The 14,050-nt window shown below is 38.8% G+C and overlaps 1 pseudogene; it reads right to left on the bottom strand.

The window, feature by feature from the left end:
• Nucleotides 1-307: 307 nt before the first annotated feature.
• On the bottom strand, nt 308-1,558 carry LOC131904486 (voltage-dependent anion-selective channel protein 1-like; annotated as a pseudogene).
• Between the last annotated feature and the right edge of the window lie 12,492 nt (nt 1,559-14,050).

Here is a 14,050-nt window from a genome sequence, read left to right on the forward strand (position 1 = left end):
AACTAACAGGCTAGGGTGGGGATGGGGAATGAAGTTCCACCCCTTCACATAGGTGTGTACATGCTTCTCAGCAGTTAGTATTAGGACGCCGAAGTTCAATGCTCTGGAAGTCATAGTTTTATATGTGAGCTTGATACAGACTTACAAAGGACCTGGACTTGCAGCCTGTCATCTGTAGGAGGCTCCTCCCCACCCCACTTCCACACCTAAAACTACGTTTTCTGGCTTCTTCTCTATCTCTGAAACAGTAACTCCTCAAAGCTGAGTCATCATTAGCCTGGAGGTCTAACGATTGTATAATATTCATTTATGCTTGAAATTCCAGGCCTAGACCAAGCTTGTGGTCACCTGCATTGATGTTCTCACCCTCCAGCAGAGCTGACAACTTTGGGGTCTGAGTGGACTCTATCAGGCTGGAGTTGTTTGCTTTCACTGAAAAGCAGGCATTGAGGTGGACCTGAAACTTGGTTGTTACTCTGAAGACTCTGGGTGTTACTGTTTGTTGCTCTCCAGGTGAGACTGACAGTAGTCTCCAGTGTAGCTGGAGAATTTTTCTCCAGCTCCCACCACCAAGTCCCGCCAGTCCCGGACCCCACTTATAAAATAAACACACAGACTCTTACATTATTTAAACTGCTTGGCCATTAGCTCAGGCCTATCATTGTCTAGCTCTCACTCTTATATTCAGCCCATTTCTATTAATCTTTACTTTGCCACGTGGCTTGTGGCTTACTGGTACTTTACATCTTCCTTGTCTTGGCAGTGGCTCCAGCCGGTCCCCCTTTCCTTCCTCCTTCCTCAATTCTCCTCTCTCCTTGTCCCGCCTATACTTCCTGCCTGGTCACTGGCCAATCAGTTCTTTATTTATATAGAGCGATATCCACAGCACTCCATCTTCTTGCTCCCTTTCTGGTTAATGGAATCACCAAAATCTATCCTGTTGTTTACATTAGTATGAAACCGGAATTCATCCATCTTATAGAAATGGCCAAGTTGCTCTGGGTCACTTGGGACTTAAAAGATCTCAAAATTCATCTGGTAGCCAGCCAGAAAGCCCTCATAGCCAAGCATCAGAGAGCCAAGAGTCCAGCAATGTCAAAGTCCATGTCATAGCCCAGATTAATTTGTTCCCTCTTGTATCCAACTTTGATTTCAGCATTTTCCCCCTAGTATGAGGCAGATGGATGAATCAAAGGTCAGCATCAGTCCATGTGCTAGTGGGTCCTCCACAGTGATCTCAATGCCCGGATGTTGTCTGTGCTCCATTTCTCTGTAAATGTAAGGCCGTACTTGGTTCATCTGCACTTGGTTTCCAAGTTGCCATTCACTTTGAATCTCCATGTTGGCTGAGCCTGAGGTGGGAAATTCCAATCCATTCTCAGGCTTTGTGTTCAAATCAAGTTTTTTTTAAGCCAAATCTGTGGCTTTTGGTGAAGACACCCCTGTCAGACTTACCAAGATCAGCATATGTGGGAGGTACAGCCACCTTCTCAGAGGTGGTGAAAGATGGGAGAAGCAGCAGCAAGGGAGGAGGCTGTGGAGTAGAGGATGGGAGCATAGGGAGCAGGCTTATGATTTGTTCTTATGTAAGTATTTCACATGTACTCAATCATCAAGTCCAGCCAATTTTGCCTTTGCCTCTTCTCCATTCCCAACTTTATTACTCAAGACATAGTCCTAAATACTTTGTCCTAGTCTATCGCAATACTGCCTGTAAACCAGAAATATGGTTCCTGAACAAATTCCAGTGGACGATGTCTTCAACTTGACTAAAATGAGTAGCTTCTTTATACCCACATACCTGCATAGTGAGGTTCTTGTTCTCCAACTGGCAGAGAAGGTATTTCATTTTCTGTCCCCAAATTTACCTGTAGCTCTTAATCCCCCAAATTACCTCCATCTAACTCTTCCTGGAGGTAGGCAACTATATGCCCTGTGAATTTAAGCATGCACACACACACACACACACAATGCTCCCCACAGAATCAAAATTGGTGTGATTGGTCTCACATGTAAGTATTTCTTTAAGTTATACTGACTTTTCTGTGTTGGTCTCTTAGCCATGGGTAGATCCCTGGCATGGCCATTGAAGATCCTCATCCTTGTGTGTCTCACTCACACACTTCTGAGTATTTTGCCTTGCTTTCCCTTCATCTCAGTATGTATTTCTTATGCTACTTCTTGTTTTAAATGGCTCTCCTCATTGTTCAAACCTAAGATCACATTTTGATTCCTTGATAAACATCTCTTCTCTTCTCTCCATGACATCTCATGCTTCTTCCTAGATACCCTCAATGACTTCTGCTTAATGCTTTATGTTATTATTTCTATAATTGCAGAAAAAGTACCAATCTTGGACTGGTAATATAACTCAATGGTAGAGTGTTTGCCTAGCCTATGTGAGGTCCTAAGTTCATCACCAAGCATGAAGGAAGGAGGGAGGGAAGAAGGGATGGAGGGAGACAGGGAGGAAGAGAGGGAGGGAGCGAGGGAGGAAAGAAGGAAGGAAACTTCAATCTCTTATTTATTAGACTAAAACTTCTGCTGCAGGGACTGTGGGTTTAATTTGTTTTCCTATCTTTTAACAAAGAAGAGTGAACACAGGTAGTTCTGTAAAGGTGAAAACTGGGGAAGACATTTCAAACGATTTTTGGAAATATTACAAAGTGAAAATTTTCATTTAACCAAGTTTCATCTTGTTGATATTTATTTTTATATCATTATTATATACTGTGATACAAATACACATACATAGATCTACTTCATGTGCACTTTACTATACTGATCTATACACATGCTCAGACACACACATGTACAGTGGCTAATATGTTTGTTAAGTGCCCTTAATATGCCAGATCAGTGCTGGATACACTGTCAGCCTCTTCGCACACTTGTAATTCTCTTGTCCTGGTTGTTGTTGCTACACCAGCAGTTTGCAGATGAGATCACTGAAGATTTAGGAGGTTGAGATAACATCTAGTATGAAGCTTTGCCCCATTATTCTGGACTCTGAGTCACTATGGAAAACAAGCAGACTCGTTATAAGCTGGAATATACTAGCACTGATTTTTTTAGACATTACGATAAGTTACAGGTGTTAATGAAGCTCATAATCACTCAGGTGATATTTTAGCTCTTAGTTTTAGCTCATATTTTTAGCTCTTAGTTCACATTCCAATGTTAAATAACTCTTAAAAAAAAACAACTAGAGGAAAGGGCAAACAAATTAGAAGAAAACAATAAAGTCCTGGAAGAAAACAATAAAGTACTGAAAGAAAATCATGAAAAAGCAATGAAACAAATGAAGGAAACAGTCCAAGACCTGAAAAGGGAAATATAAAAAATGAAGAAGACACAAACAGAGGGAATGCTGGAAATAGAAAATCTGAGTAAACGATCGGGAACTTCAGATGCAAGTATAACCAACAAAATACAAGAGATGGAGGAGAGGATTTCTGGTGTTGAAGATACAGTAGAAGAAATAGATTCATCAGTCAAAGAAAACACTAAAGCCAACAAAGTCATGAACCAAAACGTCCAAGAAATTTGGGACACCATGAAAAGACCTATCATACGAATAATAGGGGTAGAAGAAGGAGAATACCAACTCAAGGGCACAAAAATATATTCAACAAGATCATAGAAAAAAACTTTCCCAACTTAAAGAAGGAAATGCCTATGAAGATACAAGAAACCTATAGAACACCAAACAGACTAGACCCCCAAAAAAAGTCCCCTCGCCACATAATAATTAAACAACTAAATGTACAGAATAAAGAAAGAATATTAAGAGCAGCAAAGGAAAAAGGCCAAGTGACTTACAAAGGCAAACCCATCAGAATAAACACGATTTCTCAATGGAGACTTTGAAAGCCAGAAGGACCTGGACAGATGTAATGCAGACACTAAGAGACCATGGATGCCAGCCTAGACTAATATACCCAGCAAATCTTTCAATCATCATAGATGGAGTGAACAAGACATTCCAAGACAAAGCCAGATTTAAACAATACTTATCCACAAACCCAGCACTACAGAAAGCACTAGAAGGAAAATTCCAACCTAAGGAAGTCAGATACACCATTGAAAACACAGGCAATAGATAAAGCCACAGCAGTAAACCCCAATGAAGAGAAGTACACACACATCACCACCAAAAAATAACAGGAATGAACAATCACTGGTCATTAATATCCCTCAATATCAATGGACTTAATTCACATATAAAAAGACATAGGCTTATAGAATGGATACGAAAGCAGGACCCATCTTTCTGCTGCATACAAGAAACACATCTCAAATTCAAAGATAGACACTACCTAAAATTAAAAGGCTAGGAAAAGACTTTCCAATCAAATGGTCTTAAGAAACAAGCGGGTGTAGCCATCCTGATATCCAGCAAAGTAGACTTCAAACTAAAATCAATCAAAAGAGATCAAGAAGGGCATAACATTCTCATCACAGGAAAGATCCACCAAGATGAAGTCTCAATTCTGAACATTTATGCCCCAAACACAAAGGCACCCACATATGTAAAAGAAATATTAGTAAAGCGTAAGTCACATATAAAACCCCACACATTAATAGTGGGAGACCTCAACACCCCATTTTCACCACTGGACAGATCTCCCAAATCGAAACTTAACAGAGAAATAAAGGACTTAACTGATGTCATGACTCAAATGGAGTTAATCGATATCTATAGAACATTCCATTTTAACAAAAAAGAATATAACTTCTTCTCAGCACCCCATGGAATCTTCTCTAAAATCGACCACATACTTGGCCACAAAACAAATCTCAACAGATACAAAACAATTGGAATAACCTCCTGTGTTCTATCAGACCACCATGGTCTGAAGTTAGATTTCAACAACAACAAAAACTACAGAAAACCTACAATCTCATGGAAACTGAATAATACTCAACTGAATCACCAATGGGTTAAGGAAGAAATAAAGAAAGAAATTAAAGACTTCCTAGAGATCAACGAAAATGAAGACACCACATATCCAAACCTATGGGACACTATGAAAGCAGTACTAAGAGGGAAATTCATAGCACTAAATGCCCACATAAATAAGTTGGAGAAATCTTACACTAGTGACTTAACAGCACACCTGAAAGCTCTAGAACAAGAAGAAGCAAAGTCTCCCGGGAAAAATAGACGCCAGGAAATTATCAAAGTGAGAGCTGAAATCAATAAAATAGAAACAAAGAGAACAATACAAAAAAATTAATGAAACAAAGAGTTGATTCTTTGAGAAAATTAACAAGATAGACAAACCCTTATCCAAACTAATCAAAAGATAGAGAGAGAGCATCCAAATCAACAAAATCAGAAATGAAAAGGGGGACATAACAACAGACATTGAGGAAATCCAGAGAATCATCAGTTCATACTTCAAAAACCTCTACTCCACAAAACTGGAAAATCTAAAAGAAATGGATAACTTTCTGGATAGGTACCACATACCTAAGTTAAATCAAGAAAAAATAAACTATTTGAATAGTCCAATAACCCCTAACGAAATAGATACAGTCATTAAAAGTCTGGCAACCAAAAAAAGCCCAAGACCAAATGGTTTCAGCACAGAATTCTACCAGATCTTCAAAGAAGAGTTAATACCAATACTCTCTAAATTGTTCTGCACAATAGAAACAGAAGGAACATTACCAAACTCCTTCTATGAGGCTACAATTATCTTGATTCCTAAACCAAACAAGGATACAATAAAGAAAGAGAACTACAGATGGATCTCCCTCATGAACACTGATGCAAAAATACTCAATAAAATACTGGCAAACAGACTTCAAGAACACATCAATACAATTATCCACCATGATCAAGTAGGCTTCATTCCAGGGATGCAAGGGTGGTTCAACTTACGAAAGTCCGTCAATGTAATACACAGTATAAACAAACTCAAAGAAAAAAAACACATGATCATCTCACTAGATGCAGAAAAGGCATTTGACAAAATCCAACACCCCTTCATGATAAAGGTCTTGGAGCGATCAGTAACACAGGGAACATACCTAAACATAATAAAGGCAATTTACAGCAAGCCAACAGCCAACATCAAATTAAATGTAGAGAAACTCAAAGCAATTCCACTAAAATCAGGAACGAGGCAAGGCTGTCCGCTCTCTCCATACTTATTCAATATAGTACTTGAAGTTCTAGCCAGAGCAATAAGACAACATAAGGAGATTAAGGAGATACAAATTGGAAAGGAAGAAGTCAAGCTTTCCCTATTTGCAGATGACATGATAGTATACTTGAGCGACCCCAAAGATTCCACCAAGGAACTGATACAGCTTATAAACACCTTCAGCAACATAGCAGGATACAAGATCAACTCAAAAAAATCAGTAGCCCTCCTATATACAATGGACAAAGAAGCTGAGAAGGAAATCAGAGATACATCACCCTTTACAATAGCCACAAATGACATAAAATACCTTGGGGTAACACTAACCAAGCAAGTGAAGGACCTATATGAGAAGAACTTTAAGTCCCTGAAAAATGAAATTGAAGAAGATCTCAGAAAATGGAAATATCTCCCCTGCTCATGGATAGGCAGGACTAACATAGTAAAAATGGCAAACTTACCAAAAGCAATCTACAGATTTAATGCAATCCCCATCAAAATACCAACACAATTCTTCACAGACATGGAAAGAATAATACTCAACTTCATATGGAAAAACAAAAAAAACCAGGATAGCCAAAAGAATTCTGTACAATTATACAACCTCTGGAGGCATCACGATCCCTGACTTCAAGCTCTACTATAGAGCTACAATAATAAAAACAGCTTGATACTTGCATAAAAACCGACATGTGGACCAATGGAATCAAATTGAAGACCCTGACATTAATCCGCACACCTATGAATGTATAATTTTGACAAAGAAGCCAAAAGTGCACAATGGAAAAAAGAAAGCATCTTCAACAAATGGTGATGGCATAACTGGATATCAACATGTAGAAGGCTGCAAATAGATCCATAATATCACCGTGCACAAAACTTAAGTCCAAGCGGATCAAAGACCTCAACATAAATCCAGCTACTCTGAACCTGATAGAAGAGAAAGTAGGAAGTAGTCTTGAATGCATTGGCATAAGAGATCACTTCCTAAATAGAACACCAGTAGCACAGACACTGAGAGAAACAATCAATCAATGGGACCTCTTGAAACTGAGAAGCTTTTGTAGAGCAAAGGATACGGTCAACAAGGCAAAGCGACAGCCTACAGAATGGGAAAAGATCTTCACCAACCCCACATCTGACAGAGGACTGATATCCAGAATAATAAGGAACTCAAGAAATTAGACATCAAAATGCCCAACAGTCCAATTAAGAAATGGGCTATAGAACTAAACAGAGAATTCTCAACAGAGGAAACTCAAATGACTGAAAGACATTTAAGGAATTGCTCAACATCCTTAATCATCAGGGAAATGCAAATCAAAACAACTCTGAGATACCACCTTACGCCTGTCAGAATGGCTAAGATCAAAAACACTGAAGACACCTTATGCTGGAGAGGATGTGGAGCTAGGGGAACTCTCCTCCACTGCTGGTGGGAATGCAAGCTTGTACAGACACTTTGGAAATCAATATGGCGCTTTCTTAGAAAATTGGGAATCCATCTCCCCCAAGATCCAGCTATACCACTCTTGGGCATATACCCAAGGAATGCTCAACCACACCACAAGAGCACTTGTTCAGCTATGTTCATATCAGCATTGTTTGTAATAGCCAGAACATGGAAACAACCTAGATGCCCTTCAACTGAAGAATGGATAAACAAAATGTGGTACATATACACAATGGAATACTATTCAGCAGAGAAAAACAGTGACATCATGAGGTTTGCAGACAAATGGATGGATCTAGAAAAAATCATCCTGAGTGAGGTAACCCAGACTCAGAAAGACAAACATGGTATGTACTCACTCATAGGAGGATACTAGATGTGGAACAAGGATGACTGGACTGCTACTCACATCACCAGGGAGGCTACCTGGAAAACAAGACCCCAAGAAAGACACGGGATCGCCCAATGATGGAGAAATGGAAGAGATCTACATGAACAGCCTGGACATGAGTGGGGGTAATGAAGGGCAAGGGTCGAAGGAAGGAGAGCTTGGGGGAGCAGGAGATCTCAGCTGGATCAACAAGAGAGAGGGAGAACAAGGAATAGGATGGTAAATGAAGACCACATGAGAATAGGAAGAAGCAAAGTGCTAGAGAGGACCACAGAAATCCACAAAGATACCCCCACAATAGACTGCTGGCAATGGTCGAGAGACAGCCCAAACTGACCTACTCTGGTGATGGGATGGCCAAACACCCTAATTGTCATGCTAGAAAACCCATCCAATGACTGAAGGATCTGGATGCAGAGATCCATGGCTAGGCCCCGGGTGGAGCTCTGGGAGTCCAATAAGCGAGAATGAGGAGGGTTTATATGAGTGAGAATTTTTGAAACCAAGCTTGGATAAAGCACAGGGACAAATAGCCAAACGAATGGAAACACATGAACTATGAACCAATGGCTGAGGGGTCACCAACTGGATCAGGCCCTCTGAATGGGTAAGACAGTTGATTGGCTTGATCTGTTTGGGAGGCACCCAGGCAGTGGGACCGGGTCATGTGCTCATTGCATGAGTTGGCTGTTTGAAACCTGGGGCCTATGCAGGGTTGCTTGGCTCGGCCTGGGAGGAGGGGACTGGACCTGCCTGGACTGAGTCTACCAGGTTGATCTCAGTCCTCAGGGGAGGCTTTGCCCTGGAGGAGGTGGGAATGGGGGGTAGGCTGGGGGGAAGGTGAAGGGGCGGGAGGGGGAAGAACAAGGGAATCCGTGGCTGATATGTAGAACTGAATTGCATTGCAAAATAAAATAAAAATTAAAAAAAAACAGTCCTTCAAGTAGTTGAATATTCTAATTTTCTCATCTGTATTCAGAGTTTAGCTTTCATTTTTAATGAGATTTAACTGAAAATGTTGTTATTTATTAAAATAAAACAATTGGATAAAGATACGAATACACCAGAAGCTAAATTGTTGTAAAATTAATTCATTTAAATCTATTTAAGATTTTTTATTTTCAGTAATTATAGTTGTATAATAATGGGTAACAAAAATGTAAGTATTACTGCTAAAAATAATTAGAATTAGTACTGTTCTGGTCCTTTACCTGCTCTGTCTGTCACAGTACATTATATTGGGTTAAACCAGATGGAGAAAGTTCTTGCACCACAATGAACTTAATCATGTGATTTTTTATCTCTACTCTAGAAAAACTGGAGACATATGTCATAATGTATTTATCTTCATATCCCTAAAATGAAGACCAGCAAGAGTCACCTAGTAGGTAATCTCTCACATATGATCTACGAGGAAGACCCAAACTACATGCAACCAACTCACTTACGTGTTATCATAAGTTGAGACCATATTACTTTGAAAAAACTTGCCAAGGGAAAATAATTTGATGAGATAAGAGTTATTTTATGAATCTGTTTAATATGTATCTTCACATACAAAACAGATATAAAATTTCAAATTTAGTATCAGCTTTTGCATTCAATCTTTTAAAAGAGGTTATATGAATTGGATATATGGAGAAAATCAAGCCTTAGAAAGATATGAAGTTGGAAAAGTTGTATCTATTCTTCTATATCACATCAAACCACAATGTTTTAATTTCTTAATAGCTTTTCGGAGTGTGACTTCAAATACACATCATTAAACTTTTGGAATGTGTTATCTTAAAATTAATTTCTCTGTGTTGAATAGTGAGTGATCTTTCATTTGTGCCTGATTTTGCAACATCATTTCTTAATTATTTTGAAAACAAAATTTCTATCCACTTAGCAATAAAGGTCTTCCAAATGAAGTATTTCATCATATAATATAAAGTCACATTTGTTGGGTATGTAGAGTTGGCTCAGTGGTTAAGAGCACTTGTAGCTCTTGCAGAAGACCCAGGTTTGAGCCGCAGTATCCATATCTGGCTCACAATAGTCTGTAACTCTAGTTCTAGAAGATCTGATGCCTTCTTCTGACCTCCATAGGCACTGGGAATGCATGTGGTTCTCTTACATACCTCCAGGCAAAACACAAATACATATAAAATAATAAACTAAATAAATCCTAAAAAAAAAATTAAAATTGCATTTGCTAATTTCACCAATGAGCTAAAAAAGGCTTCAGGTATTGGAATCTTGTCAAGCTAAATACTTGTGGAAATAATTTTTTATAAATATTAAATTATTTGAAGACTGAATTTATATATATATATATATATATATATATATATATATATATATAGTATGTGTATGTGTGCATCCCTCACAGTCAGACCCTGTCTTATGTTCTTATCTCATTGCATATCATCATTGCCTTCACTCATTATTTGTCAGCAGTTTACTGGTTTTTATTTTCCTAGAATTGATTTCCATATCTAGAAGGATGCTTAGTACGTATTAGTACATATAAGAGTCTTGGTAACTACTGAGTGAAATATTATATTTTAGTATTGATAAGACCTAGCCTTTAAATAACACCTTCTTACAACTTCGGAAGCTTGTATAAGGTCTGGAGCTGTATATAACATCATTTAGGCTTAGTTAAAAAGATACTCAAGGTATATTCTTATGACATGATTTATATGTAGTAGCACTACCATTAAACTATTGTTTAGGCTGTGCAGATACCTAAGACCTGAATTGTCTCTATACATTAGTGAACAGCTAATAAAATCTATTAATCCTCCCCTCAAGAAGAAAATGAAGCACCTATGCATGATATTTGAAGTGCAATGTCCAGAAATTTACAGATAACTTACTGCCTATTCATAGGTTACCAAAAAACCTCTGGATTAAAAAAAAATAAAGCTACATGTTAATTGAAGGCAAATTTAATAATATTTGAGCTGATTACTACAGTGAGCGTCAATATCATCAGATTAGCAGTAACAATGCATCCAAGAATATATATCTTCTTCATACCCAAACTTCTGGGATGTCAATGGATGCATGGATATGTATGTATAATGGTAGACAAATATGTAGACTCTTTAAAAAATATTTATCATCATCATTATTTATTATTACTATTATATGTTATGTCTGTGTGTGTAAATGCCATGTATGTATTGGTGCTCATGGAGGACAGAAGAGGAAGGCATCCTTGGAAATAGAGTTACTGAGGTTGTGAGATGCCCAATGTGGGTGCTGAGGATGACTCTCTGGTCCTCAGTAAAGCAGCCAGTGCTCTGAATGGCTGAGTAATTTCAGCTGCACCTTTGACAAGATTCTGAGTCCCTTTCTCTCCAGCTTTATTTTACCACCACATAAGGCTCCACTTATGTTTGAGAGTCCTGAAGAAAACTGAAGAAAAACTGCAACCTAGAATTGCTGGTACAATTATAATTTCACCTATAGAGGATGTGGCTTCACATGGACCTTACTTGATAATTTTTTTAGACCACTCTCCCATTATTCTGGTGAAATATTTAGATGTATAAAAACCATTGTGTGTGTGTGTGTGTGTGTGTGTGTGTGTGTGTGTGTGTGTGTGTATGCTACCACATACATCCTAGAGAATATAAGCCTAAAGATTTTCTCTGTTAGAATTACAACAGATATATATTCAATTCGTGTCATGGAAATACGAAGCATATATATATATATATGTATTACATGTATATTCCTTCAAGATTGCAAAGATAGTCTAATATTTTAATACACCACTGATATTTAAAAGTTACATAACTGCATCTCATTTGAATGCATACAACTGAGGAAAGAGTAAAAGAAAGATTATTCTATCCACATCACATTATAGGAGGAAGAATGTCAGGCATTCTGCCATTGGTTGTATATGTACAGAAGCCAAGGGCATTTACTATGGGTAAAGCATTTATTATGTGCATGAATCATTAGAGATGCTTTGCTTTGAAGCATAATGTTCATAATACATTTTTCTTTTTCCTTTAAAATAAATGAAGTTTAAGAACATTTCAATTAAAGTTATTTTTTAAGAACCAATAAAATAATCATTAGACAAACAATGTCTAGTAAACATATATAAAGATACTGAATAATTATATCTTCCTAAAAGTGAAGTTCATAAAGTTCTTTTATGCACATTTTCTCCCATGATGATCACAACCATTCTATAAGAGTAGGCAAGTTATGGTTTGAATGTAAAACATCATCTATTAGCTCATATGCTTAAATTGTATACCTCCAGCTGGTGATGTTGTTTGGAGGGTTGTGGAACCTTTAGGAGCTGGAGTCTTACTGGAGGAATGGTGTCAGCTGGGAGCAGACCTTGAGGTTTTGTAGCGCAAAACCTGCTTCCGGTCTGATCTCTGCTTCCTGATGCACTGAAATGAGAGCATGACTGTACCCCAAAGCCTTCTCTCCCCAAGTTACTTCGTGACTGTTATTTGGTCATGACCTCAGAAAAAGTAACATGGCAAGCTTTTGCAGCAAGAATTGGTGTATTACATTGATGGACTTTTGTATGTTGAACCACCCTTGCATCCCTGGGATGAAGCCTACTTGATCATGGTGAATAATTGTTTTGACATGTTCGTGGAGTCTGTTTGCCAGTATTTTATTGAGTATTTTTGCATCAATGTTCATGAGGGAGATCGGTCTGTAATTTACTTTCTTTGTTGTATCCTTGTTTGATTTAGGAATCAAGGTAATTATAGCCTCATAGAAGGAGTTTGGTAATGTTCCTTCTGTTTCTATTGTGTGGAACAATTTAGAGAGTATTGATATTAACTCTTCTTTGAAGATCTGGTAGAATTCTGTGCTGAAACCATCTGGTCCTGGTTGAGGGAAAGAGAGCTTGGGGGAGCGGGAGATCCCAGCTGGATCAAGAACAGAGAGGGAGAACAAGGAATAGGAGACCATGATAAATGAAGACCACATGAGAATAGGAAGAAGCAAAGTGCTAGAGAGGCCCACAGAAATCCACAAAGATACCCCCACAATAGACTGCTGGCAATGGTCGAGAGACAGCCCGAACTGACCTACTCTGGTGATGGGATGGCCAAACACCCTAATTGTCATGCTAGAAAACCCATCCAGTGACTGAGGGATCTGGATGCAGAGATCCATGGCTAGGCCCTGGGTGGAGCTCCCAGAGTCTAATTAGCGAGAAAGAGGAGGGTTTATATGAGCGAGAATTTTTGAAACCAAGCTTGGATAAAGCACAGGGACAAATAGCCAAACGAATGGAAACACATGAACTATGAACCAATGGCTGAGGGGTCACCAACTGAATCAGGCCCTCTGAATGGGTGAGACAGTTGATTGGCTTGATCTGTTTGGGAGGCACCCAGGCAGTGGGACCGGGTCATGTGCTCATTGCATGAGTTGGCTGTTTGAAACCTGGGCCTTATGCAGGGTTGCTTGGCTCGGCCTGGGAGGAGGGGATTGGACCTGCCTGGACTGAGTCTACCAGGTTGATCTCAGTCCTCAGGGAAGGCTTTGCCCTAGAGGAGGTGGGAATGGGGGGTGGGCTGGGGGGAAGGCGAGGGGGGCGGGAGGAGGGAGAACAAGGGAATCCGTGGCTGATATGTAGAACCGAATTGTATTGTAAAATAAAATAAAAAAAAGAAAAAAAGAAAAAAAAGAAAAAAAAGCAAATCTTGTAAATAGAAAAATAAAGTACATTATTGTTACAAAAAAAAAAAAAAAGAATTGGGGCTGTGACTGTCTGACATGCAGTTCTTAGACCTTTGGAACTCGTTATCAGGAGAAAAGTGGAAGAGTTTGGAGCTTCAGGCTTGCAATGCCCTGGAATGCTATAAATGGAACTTCATGGGACATCGTGGTGGGAATTCAGAAGACCAGGATGCTGAAAGAAATACAAGCAGGGAAAATCGTGTTCAGGAGGTTTCAGAGTAGAACAAGGGTTCTAGAGGGGATCAAGTCAAAGACCACTCAAGTTATGTTCTGTCAAAAAATCTGAGCATATCCTGTCTATGTCCTGAAAATCACTATGAGGCTGAA

Source organism: Peromyscus eremicus, chromosome 2, assembly GCF_949786415.1.
Source record: "Peromyscus eremicus chromosome 2, PerEre_H2_v1, whole genome shotgun sequence".
NCBI classification, from domain to species: Eukaryota; Metazoa; Chordata; class Mammalia; order Rodentia; family Cricetidae; genus Peromyscus; species Peromyscus eremicus.